The following is a 22,908-nucleotide window of genomic DNA, read 5'->3' on the forward strand; positions in this document are numbered from 1 at the left end:
CTTTGTAAGAGTTGCTGTGGTCATGGTGTCTCTTCACAGCAATAAAAACCCTAACTAAGGCAGAAAAGGGATCTACAGCTCTACAGGACATTTTTTTTCATTCACTTAGTTCAGCTCATGCTTATGTAATTTTTATTATGCCCACTAATAAATTTCCATGGCTACATTCAGGAACCATTAGTCTGTAAACTCAAACAGCACTGCTAATTGGTATAAAAACATAAATTTCCACTTGTAGTCAACTGTGAAAGAGCAAAGGTTTGCCTGCTTCACCCTTCTCTGCTCTGTGTCCCCGACCTAGCAGAAGTGACACATACTCTAAACCCTCTGCATTCATTCATCCTTCCACAGGCAACAGAGTCACCAGGATTTCTTCCTTGGAACTCTGCCTTGCAAAGTCAGTGGTTCTCAAGGTGTCCTTGGTGTCTGAATGAGAAACTGTCAGCCATCCCTGGGAACTTATCATTCATGCACATTCTTAGGCCCCATCCAGTCCTGCTACTGAGAAACCCCAGGGTGGGGCCAGCAATCTAGGTTTTAATCAGCACTCCAGCTGGCTCTGATGCTGACTCAATAACCATCAGGAAAGACAATAGCTCCCTGAGCTTCTCTCTATGAAATACAGATGATTGATGCATGAGTAATTAGCATAATGCTTAAATGTACTTGCAAATAAATCTACACCAGCAGTCAGATTTTAACAGGCATTCTTTCTGTGTTTCTTTGTGGTTCTCCTCTCCTGTACTCTTCTTCCCATGAGGCTAAGGACTTGTTTCTTCACTTTAACTTAGTAGGAATTTGCAAAGGTGGAGGTCTGATTATTGCCTCTCCCCCTCATCCTCTCCCTCAGTCTCATCCTCTCTTTTTCCCTCTCCCTGCACAGTGAAGCCAATGAGATCCTCCACGAAGGCAGTTCTACCATCCTCATCTGTCATGCCCCCAGAATGCCTCTAAATAGTATCTTCTGATGAGTGTTGACAGCTCCCAATTCCCTGAGATGCTACTGTTAACCTGATCTGCATATCTACTTCCCCAGCCCTCCAGCTTTAAACACTCTCAGCTTTGCTAGTGCTCTGAGTCTTCCTGACCTCTGCTTATTCCCAAGATTCTCTCTACACATGCGTTACAATCTCTGTTCCATCACAATGACTCCCAGTCTTACCAGGACCAAACATGCACACACACACACACACACACACACACACACACACACACACACACATCACTCCTTACACAATGACTCCCACTACCCAACAGCAGGCTGTCTAAATACACACTATCATCACCATACCATCCCTCACAAGGACTCCACTCCTACCAGGCCCTCCATGCACACACACACACACACACACACACATCACCCCCAACACAGTGATTCCTATCACCTAAAAGCAGGCTCTCTACACATCACCATCCCATCACAATGACTCCCACTTTCTACCAGGCCCTCCACACACAAACACATTACCACCCATCACAATGATTTCCATACCCAACAGCAGGCCCTCTACATATACATCACTGTCCCATCACAAAAACTCCTGCTCCTTCCAGTCAAAGATACTTTCAAGTACTTTTAAACACATTGATACTTCAGGGAATGAAAGTTGGCTCATGTGCATTCCAGAATTGGCCATTTGCAAAGATTATATATATATATATATATATATAATTCATAATTACTTTTGCTTTCTTCACAGTATAAGTCTTCTGTTTTTCATTACATGGAACTGTGTTCCAGCAGTCTATCCCTTCAGGAGATGTCAATTGCAAGAAGAAATGTTTATAATATTTATCCTGCATTTGTTGTTTCTAAAAATCTGAACTGTAGGCTAGAGATGAACAAGAATGTGGTTTTGGTATTTATATTGGACAAAAGAATTCTAAGGAAAATCACCAAATTGAAAGAATAAAGCTCTATGATTTTAGTATGCTTACAATAATGTGCAAGCATCAGGGCAGTTTAATTCTAGAAAATTCTTATGACCCTAAAAAGAAACCACCACACATTTGTTGATAGCTAGTCCAAGGTTCTTTCTCTTACCAACCCCTAGAAAATTCTGGAAACCATTGCTATCTTCACTGTCTCTTTGTACTTAGCATTTATGGAGATCCTACTTAAATGGAATTCTATAGACTGTTGTCTTCGGTATAACCTGATACTTTGAAAATTCATCCAAATAGCCAAGTAATATGTATGCATACTTCAGAGATTTTCACCTCTGTATAGTACTTAACTGTAGGAGATAGATTGTTGTTCATCTACTATTAGCTAATGAATATAGCCAAAGTATTTATGTACTTTCATACCTAAAGTATAAAATACGTTAATACCTAAAGAATTTAGGTACTGTTCTTACAGTGTGTGTGTGTGTGTGTGTGTGTATTATGTATGTGTGTGTGTTCAGCACATGTGTGCCACAGCATGCACCATGAAGTCAGAAGACAACCTTCACCTTATTTGAGACAGGGTCTCATTGTTGTTTTTCCATGGTATGTATACACCGGAGAAGATGGCTCAAGTCCTTAGAGATTGTACTGTTTTCACTTCTCACGTCCTCACGGGAACCCTGGGATTACAGGTGTCCACACTAGGCATCTGGCTTTTCCATGGGTTCTGGGGTCAAACTTAGATCCTCATGCTTACATGGTAATCTCTTTTACTCAGTGAGCCATATCCCAGCCTGTAGTGAGAGATCTACGTACCCGTAGCACTGACCATACCTGTTTGGGTGTGTTCACAGGTATGCAGAATTTACAGGGGATAAAACTGCTAGGGGGAGGAAACTCTTTCTCTTTGGGTTCCAGTTGCAGCCTGCAGAGCAGCATGCAGACCTTTGGTTCTTGGCTGTTTTGTCTTCTCACGTAAGTGATTTCTCTCTCAATAAAAAATCAGAGGACATCCCTATTTTGTATATCTTAATATTTCCACCTTATCTGGTGTCAGCAAGTAAGTTTACCCAGCCTCCCAGTCCTCTGCTTCCAGCCCCCACCTATGAGATTTCTGTCACTTAGCTCTAATGAAAAGTATCATTGTGGTGGCATTTATGGTGAAGTTTGTGTGGACATGTCTCTTGGTCAAACACCTAGGAAAGGAACTAGCAGATTATATTTAACGTCTTGAGGAACGCTCACGCTGTTTTTCTCAGGAGCCCCAGGTGTTTACATGCTCATCAGCAAAGAAAGGTTCTGCTTTCCATATGTTCTTTAACACTGGGTACTTTGTGGGTTTTGTATGTATTATTAAATACAGCCTAAGTGGACATGATACATATGTCTTACCTAATATGTCAGAGGAGCTGCATTTCTCTAATGAGCAAGGACTTTAAGTACCTTTGGATGTGCTTAATTTCATTTCTTTGTATCTTGCTTCGAGAAATGACTTCAAATTGTTTAACTTGGGTGTTTGTGTTTTTATCATTGGGTTGTAAGAGTTTTAAAGGACTATGCCCAGGGCCAAATGGATACCATCTTCAGGAATTCCCCTGGACCTACTCATAAGAGCACACCATAACTGGGCTTGTTGACTCCCATAATGCTTTGTGTAAGATGTTCCCCCCCTACCGAAGTGTCTGAATTTAAATACTTGATCCCCAGTTTATGGTTGTTTGGGAAGAATTTGAAGATATGACCTTGCTGGAGGAATTATGCCATTAGGGGCAGAATTTGAAACTTAAAAACACTCCTGCCATTCCTTGTGTATTTTCTGCCTCTTGTTTGTAGTTCAAGATGTAAGCTCTCAACTGTTACTTCTGCAGTGCCTTTGGTCTGCCATTGTGAATTCTAACCCTCTGGAACCATAAGCCCAAGTAAACACTTTCTTTTATAAGTCATCTTGGTCATGGCATTTTTATCACAGCAATAGAAATGTAACCAAGACGATTACTTACCTTACCTCCTAGAAAGGAGAGGAGAGAGAATATGAGACTCTCATCTAAATATCCAGGCATTTTTCCCAATCAGCTATACGCTTTTCTGCCTTAATTTTAGCATGTGACTTTCAGTTCTTATTGGGGGGGCAGGACTGGGAATATAGGTGAGAGAGGATGAGGAGAAGGGGCTCCATCTATGCAGCCATGGGGAAGCCATCATCCCTGTTAAGGTCAAGACACTCCAGTGTGGCTGTTGTAAGGTCTCCTACACTTCTGCCCACAACTCCTCACATACAAGCATAATACATTCACTGGTTCCTTCAGTGAACTTTGGTGGAATGAGACTTTAGAAGGGGGGATACACATTGTTTACTTCACCCCCATAGAAGGAATCTTATCTCAGAGCTCTTTACATAATCTAGAAATTTGTCCTTTTCAGTTCTTCATGTATATTTTCTATTTTATCTGTTGTGTTATCTTCAGTATTGTTCTAGAACTCATACAAAATTACAATAATGAAGTAACATTTGTTAGATTTTATTTGTTGCTTATGTTTTTGTTATCTTGTGTAGGAAACGTCTGTTTTCAGCCACAACAGTTTGTACCTGTGTTTCCTTCCAAGATTGTGCTTTTTGCTAGTATTTATATGTATATGTATATTTGCTTATATTTATATGTATATTTAAATATTTAACGTAAGTGCTGTGTGTGTGTGTGTGTGTGTGTGTGTGTGTGTGTGTGTGTGTGGTTTAGGTCAAGGGCCCAAACTCATGCTTGTTTTTGTGGATATTGAGTGATTACAGAGTCTTTTATTGAAATGCCAGTCTAGTCCCAATTGAATGGGATTAGCATGCTTCCTTAAAAGTCAGCTCATCGTAGGCTTATGGTCTGTTTGTCTCGAGACCTTGCTTGTCACCTTCTCATGTGTCTTTATGCCTGTTCCACACTGTAAAATCTTAAACCAGGAAATTTTAAGTCCTCTACGTTTGTTTTTCATTTTCAGTATTACTTATCTAGTATAATATTTTGAATTTCCATGTCAATTTTAGGGTCATTTTGACCATATAAGAATGACACATTTTGATGGCAACTCTATTAGGTCTGTGGATCAATACAGGGAGTAGGATGCCACCTTAATGCTATTGACTTTTCTTCCAATATGTAAACATGGGTGGTTTTTCCATTTTCAGTGATAGATTGTTCCTTTTAGTATATGTCTTTGTCTCATTAGTTCAGTTTATTCTTAAGTATTTTGTTCCTTTCAGTACTAATTTTTCAGACAGTTTATCATTGAAACACACACACATAATTTTGTATTTTGACTGTGTATCCTTTAATTTACAGGATTCCTTCAGTGGTTTCCAGCATTTTATGATCTTGGGGTTTTCAACATGTAAAATTAAGTCATCTGCAAGCACTGATACTGTTGCTTCTTACTTTACAATTGGACACCTCTCAATTGCTCCTATCTGTTGTGAGCTCCAGTATAATGATGAGGTGGAGTGATAAGAATTGACATTCTTGCTGTGGTCCTGACCTTGAGGGTTCTGATATATGGAGGTCTGTGGCCTGATATGAATGGATGACATTGGGGCCAATGAAATTCTAAATAACACACTTGAGAAGGCAGGTTGGGAGGGAGGTACTTTGGGAACAAGGGATGTGCTCTAACATATTTCTGGGAACCTGAAAGATCATGTGCAGGCCTAGGACATGCCTATGAAGGATGAAGCAGTAACTACTGGCCAGTTTCCTGGCTCTGAAAGCAGAAAGTTTAAAACAGACACTAGCATGTTGATTTGTTTGTGTTTTTGGCAATGTCCTGTGGCAGTAAATACCTTATGTAAGTTCCTAAGACTGGCACTTGAGCAAGCCTCCCAGGCGTCCTCAGTCAAGGAGTTCCTGGTCAGTTTGCCCCTCCCAGCTCCATCCAGGGCCACCTCCTAGAATGCAGCCTGCTGTTGTTTCCAGGACCATCAAGGTGTCTAGCAGGGGATAAGATAAGGGTAAATGCACAAATTTGCACTTTCTTGTTAGTTTAAAGTGCTATAATTTCTTGGTTATTTACAAAATTCTGAAATTATAGATTCCCGTAGTTCTCAACAGGATTTTTAAAATTACTTTTATGGAGGAACATGTATGTTTGGGTCTCCTTAATCTGCTACTTGTACATCTAAACCTCATAGTTGGAGTAGGAGAGCTCTACCTCCTTTTATGTGGCTAGAGCAACAGTCACACCCACTATGTGACCAATGCTACCACAGAAGGGGGTCACAAGGGGTCAAACCCGCTGACATGCACAGTGCTGTCACAGAGGGGTCACACCTCCTGACATGTACACTGTGACCACACAGGGGGTAAACGGGGGCACACTCACTGATGTGTACAGTGTGAACATAGAGGGTCACACCTCCTGACATGTACAAGATGGCCACAGAGGGGTACACATGGGGGCCACACCCACTGACTTGTACAGTGTGACCACAGAGGGAGTCACATTGGGGTCATACCTCTTGACATGTACAGTTGGAGCACAGGAGGAGGTCACATGGGGTTCTTAGTTCTGTCTCTATGATTTTCCAGTGTTGAACACATGGAATTTTAAATATTTGATGTCACAATTCAGCACATTATACTTCATAGGGTTCTCTAAAGGCACTGAACAGTTAATAACAAAATCACAATGGTATAGAGCACTTTTAAATGTACCTGTTTTCATTATATTTGCTAGCTTATTTTTCTACTGTGTAAAAGAGGTTTTTTTTTTTAACTTTCTAACATACAGAGAAACAAAGAGTAATAATACAAATAGCTGGAGGCTATTGTGAGAAACAATTGCTCAAGTACATTTTAGTGTGTGTGTGTGTGTGTGTGTGTGTGTGTGTGTGTGTGTAGTGGTGTTTTAGTTGAATGTATGTCTGAGCATCATGCTGGATGCATTTGCAGGACAGAAGAGGATGTTCCATACTCTGAACTGTGTTGGTGCTGGGGACCTCTGGAAAACAGTGTGTTTAGCTACTGAGACATCTCTCCAGCTCCTCAAGTAGATTTTGTATGAGTGGGTCATACTGTACGTGTAGAAGGCCACAGTCAGAACATGGTGAAAGACTATTTTAAATATTAAAATCCATGTCCTCTAAGAGAAATAATATAGTGAATGGAGCAACCTGGACACAGAATATAGTATGAGCAGCAATTCCATTATGCTCATGACTGTCTCAGAATCACAGCATAAAATCTGATGCTATCTCAAGTTCAGTTTATTATACAGCTAGCTACTGAAGGGATTTATTCACAAGCCAGTGACAGTGGGACTGGATGACTTCATTGCTGGAGAATGTATTGGACATGCCCACTGGCATATTCTGACAGCACAGATGGGAGTTACATGGAGATGTCTAGGTGGACACTACTGTTCTTTTATTGAAGTACATATACAATATGATATATACAATTATTATAGTGTTCTTTGTCCTTGGTAAGAGTTATGCCTGTGATTCAAAGCTACTGCCTTGAATTTGGGACCTCTTGGGGATAAAGTTAACCAGGGTAAATTGGCAGATGCACTCTGGAATCCTGGTCAAGTCTTGGGTATGGCCAGGCTTACTTTTCTCTGCCAAATCTCAAGGAATTTCATCTTCAGGATTTTGTATGCCCTTTCCCAGGTCTGTAAACACAAAGCAGACACTGTAATGCTCTGCACTTTATATCTTCTGTCCTATTGCCAGTCCTTTGCCTGCTTATCCAAGTGTGGCTCCAGGAATGCATGATCAAGCTCAGAGGTTAGTTGCTGGAGAACAAGCTGTTTGGATAAACATTTCTCTTCACTTGACCCTTAACTAATGCTCTGTATGGAGTCGGGGAAGCAGTTTATAAAGATCAGTGGAAGAAGGTTGAGGGGAAGGGATGTTAGTCCCAACTCTGCCTCTGCTTCTGTGACCTCTGCTGATTTAATTGGCTTAGTATTTTTGGCCTTCTTCTGCAACCTGGATCAGGGACTTTGCAAGTGTGCTCTGCAAACTCAAAGGTTTCTTCCAGTTGTTATGGGCTATGCTGGGATGTGAGACAAAGACTGGATAGAGGGGCTATGTCAACTCCTTTCAATCAAAACTGCTTAAAGTCTCCTTGTCTTAGACACTTGGGATTCTAGCACAAAGCCTTCTGTGGAAAGGATTGGGGGCCTTGAGAATCTGTTTCTGGAAGGCTGCTCTTGCATATCTCCTTGTTCTAATATTGTGTACACGGAGTCCGTGCAATTCCAAAATTAACATGAATCCCTGAGTAGCAACCAAAGAATCTCCCGCACCTTTTCAGAAAACTCAGTGGTAAGAAAGAATTCTAGGGCCAAGTAGTGCATGCTGCCTGCTTGTCAAGTGTGTGTTTATTGATAATGATGATGACACAAGCATTCTGACAGTAGCTAGATATTTTGGGTGTATTCATGTTCTTTTTCGCTGTAGTGCATTTTTATTTTTGTCATATTTTGCCAAACAATAAATAAAGAAGGCATCAATATTCATGAGATGTTGCAGGAAGAAATTGTTGAGTTTATTTTGCTCTCAGGGACACAGCCCACTGAAGAGAAGATGTTGTAAGCTTGTAGTTGGAGAGTAAAATGGTAACGATGATAACAATGATCTGCCTGGTTCTCCATGGCACATTCGAAGCATGCAGAGTTGCCTGGACTCATTTATGGTGATTAAACATATTACAAATCCCAATAACTTACCTTCATGTGCCTTGATTTGAGCCCTAGAGTATACCTGAGCAAGTTCTAACTTTCTCACATATAACAGAAACTTGAACTTTGATGTAGAGTCAAAAGTACCCTTTATCTCTCTAATATGAATTACTCCCAGCTGTCAATATGTCAGTGTTCCTCAGTAGATTTTGCTTCCCTTGTGGAAAAGGAACCTGTGTTCCCAAAGTGCTCATCATAGTATTTCCCCATGCTTGAAGCTCAGTGTGTTTGTCAAGGTGAGGAATAAAGGAAAGCAAAGGCAACAAGTACATCATGAGTCAGTTAATGTGCATTCCTGCAAGAGCCATACAGGTTTCCCAGCCTTGGTATGCTCTCATTTTTGCTTACTCTGGGACATTGATGATGGACTCAGATCCTGTGTTGGGAGCCTATCCAAAGTCAACTGAGGAGGCAAGAGAAGAATTATCATTTTAAGCAACAGTTAAGGTGCTGGACATATTATTTAGGATTCCTCAATATTTAAAATGAATAAGAAGCTCATCTGAGAACTGTATATGACACTAATATCCACCTCATAGGTAATTTTTGAGGAGTATGAAAGTAATATGTATTATATGTATATTACATAGTATATATTAATATTATATATAAATCATGTGCTGGCAAAGACTTAGACCCTAACCCATTGTAAATCCTGTATTCGTGTTTCTAGTGCCTCTATGATCATTATTTACCTGTTTAAGTTTCAGCTGCTTCATCTCTAGCATGGAGTTGTAACAGGAACCTTTGAAGTTTGAATGAAGCTTTGGCATGACTCATTTGAAGCCCTTTCCATATCACAAATACTCAATAAATAAGGGTGATGATTTTTATGTGGAGGTTATTCTAAATCTTGACCTCAGTTACATGCTGTGTGTCTGGTGTCCTTCTTATATAGCATTTTGTTTTTCTAAAGGCAGGGACACACATGGTCCTCTCATTCCAAAACTGTTCCAGTTCAGTATTTCTTCCAGGAATTGTTTCTCCCACAAATGAAGACATGTTAGTCAGCTTGTTGGTTGATATTCACTACTGAAGTAGACTTGTAGATTTTTAGTTCAACGTCTGTACAAGGTTTCTAATATAGACTTTGATAGCACATGGAACAGTAGTAGAGCTACGATGAGGGTTGAATACACAGATGCAATAGAGCATGGTGCACAGAAACTCTAATTGCATAGGAAGGGCTGTTCTCCTCCTACATCACCTGTCAAATTAGTGACCCCTACTAGATTTCCTTTTAGAAACCATTTTCAATCTCAGTCTTGCTACAATCTAACATGAGAGACTCTGGACTACTTCCTACTTTGGCATCCATGTGGATCTTTTTGCATTTTTGATTTCTCATGCTATCAGAGAATTTAGTCCAATGAAACAGTATTTTAGTACTGCTGCATATTAGCATTTATATTTCCCAAATTAGGTAAAGCAGATATTTTGATGCAGAAAAGGGCAGATACTTGAAATGTGCACATGATTACCATTTGCCAAAAATTCAAATTCATTGATTAGTTATGGCCAAACAGTTTCAGATCATCCAAGAATTTATAAAAATTAATCCAATTATATAGATATATTTCCTTTGTGTGTCCTATTGATGACTGTGTGGGGAAAATAGAATATTGAAAGCATCAATATGGTTCAGAGAGAAATCCTTTAAGCCAACACATTATGAAAGGTTTCTCTATAATCCATTCAGAAGTTCTGAAAGGTAGATTGGATATATGATTTCTGGTTTAGCCACTGAGGAAATTAAAACACCAAAAGAATGAGAGGTTCATCTATCTCCCAGCAAGGCAGAGACACAGCCTGGATTAGAATGCAAATGGCAATGTTCTGTAGACTTACACAGAACAGTGTGCCAGGCAAAAATGGGTGTTTAGAAAACACTGTTTGAGTTGAATGGTCCTGCTGGAGTATATTCATTTTGTTATTATTAAGTATCCCATTTGTTTTGGATTCTGGTAGGTGTCATAAAGACTGCAGACCATCAGGACTAAAAAGGACCTTGGAAACCAGAGGTCATCCCAAACCATCAACAAAAGAAAATCCTGGAATCAAAGGAGGGAAAGGCACAGTGTCCACTGGAGGTATGTGTGGCTACCATTGCCGTGAGGCTATGTATAGACCATCACAGTTTGCATATTTACAGAGTCGAAATTAACCCCATGTGAATTTGCGGTGGTTTGTCTTAATTCTGGAAGCTTATTTTTGTCTTCTTACAACTATACTAGAATGTGTCCCTGTTTCTCTCTCGCAGCCACTTTTCTCCTTCTCTCTTCATTCTAGATGATTTTTTATGCATTTTGCTTCAAAATAAACTCTAAACAATTTATAGGAAATGCTGCATATATACTCAATGAATCTTGATTTGAGTTATATAACCAGAAATGCACAGGGAGGGGGGGTGAGGTGATGATTTAGACAGAGAGGAGGAGAGAATAAGGAAGGAGAGGAAGAGGAGGAGGAGGAAAAGGAACAGGAGGAGAAAAGAAAACCGCAGGGGAAAAAGAACTACTACAAACAAGCATTGGTGACTGAACACTACCTACTAGGCACATGTTTCTCTGCTGTCAGAGGTTACTCTTGGTGTGCTTAGTCACAATTTTCTCATTATATTCTTCATCCTGCACAATTTACTTTAATGGATGGAGTACAGACTGTTCACAAAATTCTATGACACAGTATTATTATTCCCTTTGTATGTTCCTGACTCTGGTCCTTTGTGTTCCTAGAAGGTCAGACTACGCAGTATTGACCAAAAGATTTCCCATGCACTCCAAAAAACACAGCTTGTATCTAAACTTAGATTTATAGGGATATAAATTCCAATTTTGTTTTTTCTTACTCATCCACATGAGTAGATCACTAACCACATCCTTACCTTTAAAGTGTCATAAAACAGTTCTATCTTTGTAGTCTTGTTGTGACAAAACTAATCTATACAGCAGTATGATGGGAGGCAACACAGGAAGATTAGGGTCCTATAGCTACAAGGAATTTTTTATTTTTTATTCCTACTTTTAAAAAGCTCAGATGTGGATCATTTGAGGTGCCAGTCCATTTTTGCTTGATTGGCCATGATTGCTCCTGTGGTTCTTTTACCAAGGTTGTGAACAGCTCCCAGACCCTCAGAGCTGAGCTGTTCAAGCAGAATTCCCTTCCCAGATGTGCCTTTGAGTTTTACATAATGCCATAGACCAGGGTCAGGCTCAATCAAGTAAGGCTTCATACTAATGACTTGTGGTTGGTGTGCAAGGAAGAAGAAGCCATAGGGCATATGCATATGTACACAGACTTTGGGGGGTCAGGTTTGAAGTTTTGTGAAATCTGCAAAAATAACAGATATTGAGTTAAATTACAATCTAATGATGGTTTTCTCTGGGGCCTGAAGGAGAAAAGGTTATTGACTTTCTTATGTCTAACTATCTGTCAGGTTCAAGATGTATCTCATTTTAATATGGCTCCTCAGTATAGAAGCAATCTCTTGTCATTATAAAAAAATTCTTGGAACATTCAGAAAACAGTGAAACTTTTTACTAAGAATGCATCCTGGAACTTCTGTATAAATATATTATGTATAGTATAAATGTATACTTAAAAACATTTTTAGAGAATTGTGTTTAAAACATTATATAATGGATGTGGTCTTAACTAAGTATTGTGAGCATAGATGGTTTCAGGACTGCTAGATACATGTGGTGTTCTCAAAACCTTACAATATGAACTTTTAACATCATGGAAACACAGATAGGTACTTAACACACAAAGCTTTCTGAGTTGCTTGAGAAATTGGAATTGTCAGGCTGAAGTGGTGTTTGCAATTTGTGAAACCAGATAGTGAGAAAAGAAATTTTAATGTAATAGGCAGAAGATGATTCAAAGTATATGAAATACCAAAGAGTAAAAAGCAGACTAGGAGTTATACCATCTCACAACCAGGCTGGTAAACAGACTAGCTTTTCTCTGCTCTAAATCATCTTACCTCTAAAGTTATCTGCTTATGAACTGGGTATTTGTGTGTTATTTGTGTCCTATTTTAACTAAGCCCTTACATTGTCATAATTTGTGACAAATTTTAAGAGTCTAGAATTTTCTTTTTCATAAAACTATGAAAAATTAAAATAAAAAATATCCTCAGTGGTTTTAGAAGGCCTAATTCTTTAGGGTCAGTACACACTTTGAGGATATGGACCTGGTTTGAGCACTTAGCACAGAGCAACTGGAAGGCACAACCTGGCTGTTTTGGATACCAGCTCAGGCTACAGCAGAAAACTATGGAGGTTCCCAGTACTGGAGCTTCTAAGGAAGGTGTCATTGCCTGCTCTGCAGTGAGGGGACTATCTTACTACAAACCATCTTTCTCTTAGGATCATGTGAATGTAGCACATGCTGAACATGAAATTCTGTTTTCAGAGATCTGTTCATGTTCTGGACATTAAATATAAAACATAAAAGACTATAAGCACAAGAAATTGCAACAATAAGAGAGAATATCTGTGAAGGGAAGATATTTCTGTATGTGGCAGAAGTGGAGAGGCCATGGTGTTTTCAATGACAATGTCTGCATATGATCAGTCATTTGCACACTTGGTGAGGTTGGGAGGAAGTTTACCCTTTATGGAGAAAGTACCTCAATGGGAGTGGCCTTTGAGACTTTAATATCTCAAAACACATCTAGTTTGATCTCTCTTCTTCTAAGTTGTGTTAACAGATGTGATTTCTCAGCTCTTTGCTCCTGCCACTTGCTGCCATGTTTCCTTTCCATTATGGACTCCCATCAATTTAGAACAATAATCCCAAAGAAACTCTATCTTTTTCCATAATCATGGAATTTTTTCACAGAAACAGAAAAGTAACCAGTACAGAAAGTAATAAAGAGACTGCAAGACACATTACTGACACACCTCATAGGACTAGAAAAGTTGTGAGAAACTGAAACTACTTACAGAATCAGTCTGGTTTGTCATGGCCTTTCCCCACATCCTTGCTCTATGCTCATTTCCTAAGTATAAGGGACCTTTAACACACTTTCATTTTGTGCTAAGGGAACAAGACTACACATCTGAGTCCTGGAAGGAAACAGAGGTAAGGACAGTATAAATAGACTAGGCACAGATAGCACTGGGGAAGCATCACTGTTTTTCAAAGTGAGAAGGTTATTATCAGAATCCATGGAAGCTAAATATCTGGAAGAAAGCTAGTGGGATCCAGAGGTGTAACAGCCAGCCAGTTTAAGTAGGATTGAAAATGGGCAGGTGGGGATGAAATCACCAATTATCTTAGTTCAATAGATCAGAAATTCAGCATAGCTCTCAATGGGCTAAAGGCAAGATTTCCTTAGTCACACATTTCTACAAGATTTCAGGATAAAACCAGTGTCCTTTCTTGTCCATATTCTAGACACCACTGATCTCTGACACATGGCCCATTCCTCCAACTTCAGTCATCAACTCAACAGAGTGAGTTATGCTCCCAGGTTCTCACTCTGTTCCTTCCTCTGTGATCACATCTCTTTCTCTGACCACAGATAGTATAGGTCTCCTACTTGTAATATGACATAGGTCTCATTCAGAAAATCTAGATAATCTCTTGATCCCAGTGGCACATCTGGTAAGTTGTGTTTGGCATGGACAGTATTGTGGGATCTCCCCTACAATTCCTCTTTTAGTCTAAATAAAAGATTTAGTCTTGATACAAAGCACAAACATATACAGCATATATAAATAACAGATGATAAGCAAGTTATAATCTACTTATATCCTGTACTAACCATCCCATCTAAATCCTAAACTTATCTAAAAGAGATGCCCAAGTCTGAACCGCTCATTCCTATTACAACCCTAAATAATCAAAAATTAACACTAACAGGTTTAAACTATCCTGCAAAATCAACAGTAGGGAAATGGGGCATAGTATTCTCAAGATTACTTCCTGCTGAAATGAGACAATGACAATCTCATGGGAACATATAGGAAGAAAATGTTAGTGCAACAAGAGTCTTAAGTGGGTTAAATAGTCTCTGTTTGGCAGGAGACACTTGATTGAAATTCTTGACTGCAGTTCTAATGTTGATTGAAGCTCTTGTCTGAAGCTCTAGCCAGATTGTAGAAGGTGCATCATATCAGTTCAATGGTCCGGAGTTGTGTCAAGCGATGTAGTTCTAAACTGGTTTCAGGATGGTTCTTGTCAGGTAGAGTTGATAATGTGAGGTCCATTTTTCTTTCCGAAGTTTTTGAAGATTGCTGTCAGGAAATTCCTTGTTCTCTGTGGAAAACTCAAATGTTAATGTCAAGAAAGAAATTTTTAACTTTTATATGTAAGCATACCAGGAAGGGCAACAATAAGGAGGATGGTAAATGTGAGAGAAATTAGACTTTCAGAGAAAGAATCGAGTATAAACAGATGATAGTCCATAGATTTTGTTTTCTTCTGTTTTACATCAATGGCTCCTTGATATAATACAGAAATTCTGGATTTTATTTTAACAACATGCTTGAAATTAGAGGAGGAGAGCCAATCCAACTCCAAATCCAGCTTCAGTTAAATGGATTGGGACTAAAAGTATAAGGTAAGTAATGATAAATAGATGGTAGAAGAACAAGATGGAGTGAGTTAGACATTGATACCACACAGTGGATTCTTGTTTGTTTGATGGTCCTTTGGATAGCTGTCCTCTCATCTTCAGGTATCCATACATCTAGTATTTTTTTCACTATTTGAAGATGGTGTCCCTGTGAAGACAAATACAAAATAATTCCCTTCCTCTGTGAGGTCACCTTACATGTTGTAGAATATGAATTTGTTGATGAGCTGTCATCTTTCCTCCTCCTGAGGTTTCTCCTGTTCAGATAGAATCTTGATTAATTTTGATGGAATCCAAAGTTTTACTTCTCCTGTGGAAACATAGGCAAAACCCCTTCCCCAACATAACACATATCCTGATTTCCAAACTGAGATCATAACATTCATGAAATATACTGGTTGGTTTAGCTCAGAAGGTTTTTCTGTAGTCCAGTGTCTTTCTACAGCTGTTTGTCCTTTCTCATTAGCATTTAGAAAATTCAACATTAGTAAAGCATATGTGATCTGTGTTTGGGGGTCTTTGTTCCCCCCGGTATTTATGAAGTATTACTTTTAAGGTGCAGTTAGATCTCTCAACCGCTGCTTGTCCTCTAGGATTATGAGGACTACCAGTTACATGTTTTATGTTATAATATTTGAAAAAATGTTCAAATTTACTGGAGACATATGCTGGGGCATTGCCAGTTTTTATTTGTGCAGGTATACCCATAACAGCCATCATCTCTAAGAGGTGTGTGATAACAGAATCAGCCTTTTAAGAGCTGAGGGCAGTAGCCTTTTAGAAGCCTGAGAATGTGTCTATAGTATGATGTACATATTTTAAATTTCCAAATTCTAGAAAGTGAAGTACATCCATTTGCCAAATTTCATTTGTGTAAATACCTTTGGGATTACTGTTTGCTGGTAATGGAATTTGATTGTAGGATGAACAGGTGGGGCTGTTTCTTACTATTACCTTGGCTTGTTTCCACATGATAGAACAATCCTTCTTTAAGCCTTTGCTGTTAACATGGTGTTTCTTATGAAATTCTGAAGCTTCCAACACACTTCCTATTAATAAATGATCAATCTCACCATTGCCTTGTGCTAGAAGACATGGCAGACCCATATATATATATATATACATATATATATATATATATATATATATGTATATATATATATATATGATGAGTTCTATTTCTTATGGTTTCCTGTAATTGTAGAAACAATGAGGTTAATTCTATATCATCAGGAACAAATTCTGCAGTTTCAATGTGTAAGATAACTCTCTCTGCATACTAAGAATCCGAAATTATATTGAGAGGTTCTGTAAAGTCTTTAAGTACCATGAGAATGGCATACATCTCTGCCTTTTGTACAGAGTTGTAAGGGCTTTGACCTACTTTACTTATATTTCCTGATTTATTACCTGCCTTATCTGACTTGTTTTCATCAGTGTATAATGTAAAAATTCTAGAGATAGATGTTTTTCTTACAATATGCAGAAGAATCCAAACTATTCTCTTTTTTAATTTGATTCTTTCTGTTTTAGGATTATTGTTATTAATTGTTCCTAAAAGGCTACTGCAAGCCCTTTGCCTATATTCATTATCCTTCCATAAGGAGGAAATTTCCTCATTTGTTATAGGTACAATAATCTCTGCTGGGTCCTTCCAGTTAGTTGACAAAGCCTTAACTTACCTTTCAATATCAAATCAGATATCTTTTCTGTATATGTCTTCAGGTTTTATTCTGTTTATGTGGCAGAAATACCCATTCTGGTATGATGTCTTTCCTCTGCATTAATATTCCAGAGGGGTATTCTCTAGATGGTAAAATAACCAGAATGCAGTCCAGTTTTGGATCCACACAGTCCACATGTGCATCTAATATTCTCTTTTCTACCCATTGTCATTTTTTTCAGTCTCAGCTGATAGTATTCTAGGACTATTTAATTCCTTATCTTCTTTTAGGGCCATTTTCAGGGGTTTTAAATCATGCCTTTCTACTCCAATAACTGTCTGTAGTTGAGAAATTTCTCCTAGTTGTTTTTGAAGATCATAAGAGTCTGGTAACAATCTCCTCTTATCTGTGCTTTTTGTGGTCTAATTTTCTGTAGGTCTATTTTTATAGCCTGAATAAATAATAGAATCTCCTCTTTGTATTTTTTCTGGGGCAATCTCTAATCCCCAGCTAGGTAAAGTTTCCTTTACTGCCTTAATCATCTTTTCCAACTGCCTCAACCATCTTTCAAATCAGCCAACAATGTATCATACATATAGTGGTAGATTATGGATTGTGGAAATTGTTTACAAATTATTTACAAGGGTTTTTGAACAAAATACTGGCACAAAGTCAGACTATTTAGCATTCCTTGTGATAACACCTTCCATTTAAATCTTTGTACTGGTTGAGAATTGTTATAGGTAGGCACTGTGAAGAAGCTATTTTTTAGATCTATCATTATAATTGACCATCCTTTATGTATTAGAGAAGGTAATGGCATCCCAGGCTGTTGAGATCCCTTGGGCTGAATAACTTTATTGATGGTTCTTAGATCAGTAAGCATTCTCCATATGCCAGACTTCTTTTTGATAGTGAAAATAGGGTAATTGCACGTATTGGTTAATTCTTCAATATCCCAGCGTCTAGCTGTTCCTGAACTAGCTTATCTAAAGCCTTTAGCTTCTCAGAGGTCATATGCCATTGCCCTATCCAGGAGTTGCCTAGAATCTGCATCAGTTACCTATAATTCTACTACTTTGGATATTCTTTGTAAGAATTTAGTGATCCTTTTTGTGGACCCTGTATCACTTTTGTATATGGTTCAATTTTTCTCCTGGTACATGAACCTTATTCAAAGCATTCAGAGATGCTATACAGCATAAAGATAGTATATTGTCATCAAATTCAGCCTGGGTCTTTGGATCAACATACTCACCCTTACCAGGAATCTATCTTGTGAATAGGAGAGTTTGTTTGCACTTTTGATTCCTGAAGGATTAGAGTCCATCATGACTTCAAGTGGCCATCATGGTGGCAGGAACAGGAAGCAGGGAGATCATGTCTTCAAATGATAGTGAGCAGGAACTGAAAGCCCACCCACAGTGATATACTTTCTCAAATAAGGTTGCACCTCCCTGTAACCTCTCCAGTTGAGGACTAAGTATTCAAATATCTGATCCTATATGGGACATTTGTCATTTAAACACCCCAATTATCATTATGTCCATAAAATGTGCAAAGAACTGTGGTTTCCTGTTTGGTTATTCATTTAGGAATGGGAATTGCATATTTACTTCAGCTGAAGTAGAGAAACAACCATACTGGTTAAAGCTCCCACCTGATGTCTCTTGTCTCTCAGTCTAGTATTTGCCTTCTTCCTGTTTTCAACTGATGTTACTTAATCTTTTCTGAAACTTCTAGCTACTGTACATATGAGCATTTATATTCATTGCCAGCTGTGACTCCACATATGTGAGCCTAATAGCCTAACTCTAGCTATCCTATCAATCATATAATCATCATCTGTGACATCATCAGAATCTTCTGTGGGGTAAATTGGTTTTTAACTACCCAGAGAGTTCACATGGTATTCGAGGAATTACATCAGACTAGGGATGGAACAGTGAAGAACGTGGCATTAATACTTATGGTTTGCTGATTACAGAGACATGGACTGCCTTTTTGTATTTCATAAGTGTATAGAATTATAGAATTAGCATTGAAATCAAATGGTCCCAAGTTATGGCATTGTTCTAAAAAATATGGAGTATCCTATAAATGATATGTAAGCTGCTTTGGCATTGTGGACTTAAAATAACCATGAGCCTAAATAATCTTCTTTTAAGCAAAGACAGGTGTCAAAATATCAGCCCAAAGAAAATCATATCTATTTTTTCTTATTTAGTCCTAACTGAAAAAAAGCACAATTTTCAATGTACTCTTGGCACCTGAGAAGAAAAAAATAGTTAAAACTTGTAAAGGAAGAACACAACTAGTGTTCAACAAAGTGACATATCCTATTGTTAAGCAAGGAGTGAGAGAAATACTTGCAAGGAAATGCTCAAAAATAAAGACAGAAGCATGTGAATTTAGAAGACACACAGGTTAAGGTTGTTTCCTGTCTTGCAAAAAAAAACCAATTTAAACTCAAGTGCCTAGAAATCACAAGTGTTTAAATGGACTGGAACAGTGAATGTTTGTAATGACTGCATTAATCACAGGAGGTTAAGTTATATTTGCTGTGATTTTCTCAAGACAGTAGAGATATGCATAATATATTGTAGACTGATACTCATTCAAAATGATTAAAACTTTAATGACAATGGGGTACTTGCAGAGTTGGTGAGGAAAATAAGTTCTCAGATGCCTGATGCTTTTCTCATTGTTCCATTGATTTACAATATGGAATGTCCTATTTAACTGTCATCTGCCAGGCTCCAAATTCTGCAAATCCTGTCACCTTGAATGGGGAATCCTAGATAACCTTTCCTTTAAAACCTCAAACTCTCCATCACATAGCCAAGGTTCATCACATAGCTACCTAGCAACAATCACCAAATCCTGAAACTTGAGTATTGAAACAAACTAGCTATGCTCTGAGCCCTCACAGTTGACATGCCTTCACCTGCATGGCCTATGCCTCATTTGTATGCTGACTAAATATTCATGAGTGTCCCTTCTCCATGAGGGTCTGTGTAATTCACTGGGGGTATAAAATAAATGGTAGAATCACATGAAAAATTAACCATGTTTTTTTTATATTGGCTCATCACAAAGTATTTCCTTAACCTTCCTCCCTTCCCAAGTATGACCAAGGCATAGTCATCCTAGGATCTAGAGAAGAGATCAAAGATCTGTGTTTTAGAAAACACAAGTGCAGGAAGGTACATGGCAAGGCTATGGACTAGAAACTAAGGAGTAGCTTGTATCTGTGTCCTGTAACTTAGAAGGACAACCAAAGATATGTGGGAAGGGCTTGCATAATAGGTCTGTGAAACTTGAGAAATGTGGTGCTTAAAAGTCTGTGGCCAATAAATTAAGGGGAAAGAGGTGCTATAAGCAGAAAGGACCTTACCAGCCTCTGGTAGGAATACATAGATTTCCTGAGTTTGTTTGCCAGTCCCCAAACATCCTGGGACTGTGAAGCAATATAGGAATAAGGCAAGAAGGGAAGATATCAAGTTAGGATTTAGACAGAAATTAATTTACATCTGAGTATGAGGTCATAGCTCATGCTTCTGAATTATAAAGTATGGTCATATCCACTATAAGTGAGTAAGGCTTTATCTCTAGGGACTTTGCGATATAGACAGTAAGTCCTATAAAGCTGACCATGAGGATTGTAAATGGCTGGTTCCCCAGCATTTACGGTACCCCAGCAGGTGAGAGATTGTGACAGGAACATAAAAGATTACTTGTGCATTAAAATAGGTGTATATGCCAAGCAAAGAAGAAAGGAGATAGTTTGAAGACAGCATGGAATGCCCAATGCTCCAAAATGCTCATAACCAATTTTTAGAAGTACAAATGCTGGAAGATGTTTGATATATCTGTAGAAGGATGGTTTCCCTTATGTGTATTTGTTTAAAAAACTCCCTTCCATATTGGAAGTTATACAGAAAGAGTGGCAGTTCCTTTAAATATTTTTGATACTAGCCCTCTTTTTGACAGAATGGTATCATCAAGCAGTGAGAGGAATAAACAGGTCCAACTGTGTCCTGATGTTTTTTGCCAAATTAAATGGGCTGAGCTTCCCAGGCCACTGCTTATGGCTCTCTTTTGTCTCTTTCCCAGTGGATTCTTGACCGCATTGTGGGAACACTAGTATGTGAAGGTACCATGATGTTGCCTTCAATATATTTCAATAACAAATAGATGAAAAGATGTCATGGGGAGATTTCTGTCTATGGCTCTCTAGCTGGGAAGGTATGATGTCAATGATGAAGGCACCTGTTTCACATTTACTTGATGTTTTCCATCTAGATGCATCAGATCAAAACTATCCAAAAATCTCTTCCACAAGTACCCTCAGAGGTAGCAGACATAAAGAGATGTAGCAAAATTTGTCAGTAACAACCATTACAAGAAAACTTGCAATTAAAATCAGCCAGAGGCCCTTTCTTTATGACAAGCAGAATTCAGTTAGTTCAATGTTAGTGATCCAGTTTCCAGCAGCATTCCAGAGGTGCTGGAGCTCATCTTGCACTTGTGAGGAAGATTTGCTATTGGGAGGTCTGTAGCTCTGTATGTTCTACCTCCGGTTCTTATTTTTAGATCATAGTTTGTGTTATTTGGTCTCACTTCTCAGTACTCAGCTTAAAGATGACTAGGATCCTAGTCTTCAAATTGTGAAATTCATGTATCCCTAGACATGCCAAGCTTGTTCTTTTAATGATGTGTTACCATTTTAGTTTCCTTCCACAACTGTGTATAAGGAACATAAGGATCAGTCAGCCTGGATTAGTAGAATGGAGTCCTCTCCTATTTCACTTTTCACTTTCTTTTCAAATCATTAATCATGATCTTTTAAGCAACATCTTGGAAAAGTTTTAGCAATACAAATCAGTAGAAAGAAACTAACAACTGTACACTGACTGGGTAACAAATTATTTTCTTCACTGTTTATATTATAGCTACTCAGAGTATATAATAAAATCTTACTTTCGGTTCAAGTTCACATTTCCTGGGTGCTGGGTTAAATAAGTCTGCATATTTATTAGTCATCCATATGCTATTTTTTCCCTCAATATATGTTTTTATTTAAATTAGAAACATGAATGTTTCACGTGTCAGTCCCAGCTCCCTCTCCTACCCTTCCACCCTTGTCCCTCCATCAGCTCCCCACCCATCCCCACATCATTCCCCAGGGAGGGTGAGGCCCTCCTTGGGGGGATCTCCAAAGCCTGTCATTTCATCCAGGGCAGGACCTAGGCCCTTCCCCTTGTGTCCAGGCTGAGAAAGCATCCCTCTATTTGGAATGGGCTCCCAAAGATCATTTGTACACCATGGTAAACACTGACCTACTACCTAAGGCCCCAGAGATTTCTGAGGCTTCCTCACTGACACTACATTCATGGAGTCTGGATCAGTAACCTGTTGGCCTCTCAGCCATGAAGCTGGGATTCAAGAGCTCCCCCTTATCTGGTCAGCTGTCTTTGTGAATTTCACCATCATGGTCTTGACCCTTTGCTCATCACTCCTCCATCTCTGTCATTAGGTTCCAGGAGTTCAATTCAGTGTTTAGCTGTGGATATCTGTGTCTGTTTCCATCAGTCCCTGGATGAAGGTTCTAGGATGGCATATAAGGTAGTCATCAACCCTATCATCAAGGAGGGCATTTTATGTAGTCTCTCCACTATTGCTTAGTTTGCCAGTTGGTGTTATCCTTGTAGATCTATGGAGATCTCACTAGTGTTAACTCTCTCCCCAAGCCTACAATGACTTGATCTATTATGGTAACTCTCATCCTACTCTCCTCTATTCTTATCTCTACTCAACCTTCCTGCTTCCCCACGCCTTCTTCTCCCCTCCTCTTATCCCCCTCTCTTTTTCCTGGTTCATTCTCCCCTCCCCCATGTTCCCAATATGCTCAGGAGATCTTGCCTCATTCCACTTCTTTGGGGTATCATTCATCTTTCTTGGGAACTTTCCTGTTTCCCAGACTCACTGGCACTGGGATTGTAGGCTGACACTCACCTGATCCATGTCTAAAATACATATATG

At 38.8% G+C, this 22,908-nt stretch overlaps 1 protein-coding gene across 2 annotated transcripts in view; it reads left to right on the top strand.

The window, feature by feature from the left end:
• The window catches only part of Sema6d (semaphorin 6D), a 582,801-nt gene that overhangs the window by 47,107 nt on the left and 512,786 nt on the right, over positions 1-22,908 (top strand). For both annotated transcript variants that reach the window (XM_040746197.1, XM_040746198.1), the window contains one exon: positions 10,582-10,703. The gene's annotated coding sequence lies outside the window, so the exon portion shown is untranslated. The remainder of the gene's footprint in view (positions 1-10,581; positions 10,704-22,908) is intronic.

This window comes from Mesocricetus auratus, unplaced genomic scaffold (assembly GCF_017639785.1).
Source record: "Mesocricetus auratus isolate SY011 unplaced genomic scaffold, BCM_Maur_2.0 Super-Scaffold_100004, whole genome shotgun sequence".
Taxonomy (NCBI): Eukaryota; Metazoa; Chordata; class Mammalia; order Rodentia; family Cricetidae; genus Mesocricetus; species Mesocricetus auratus.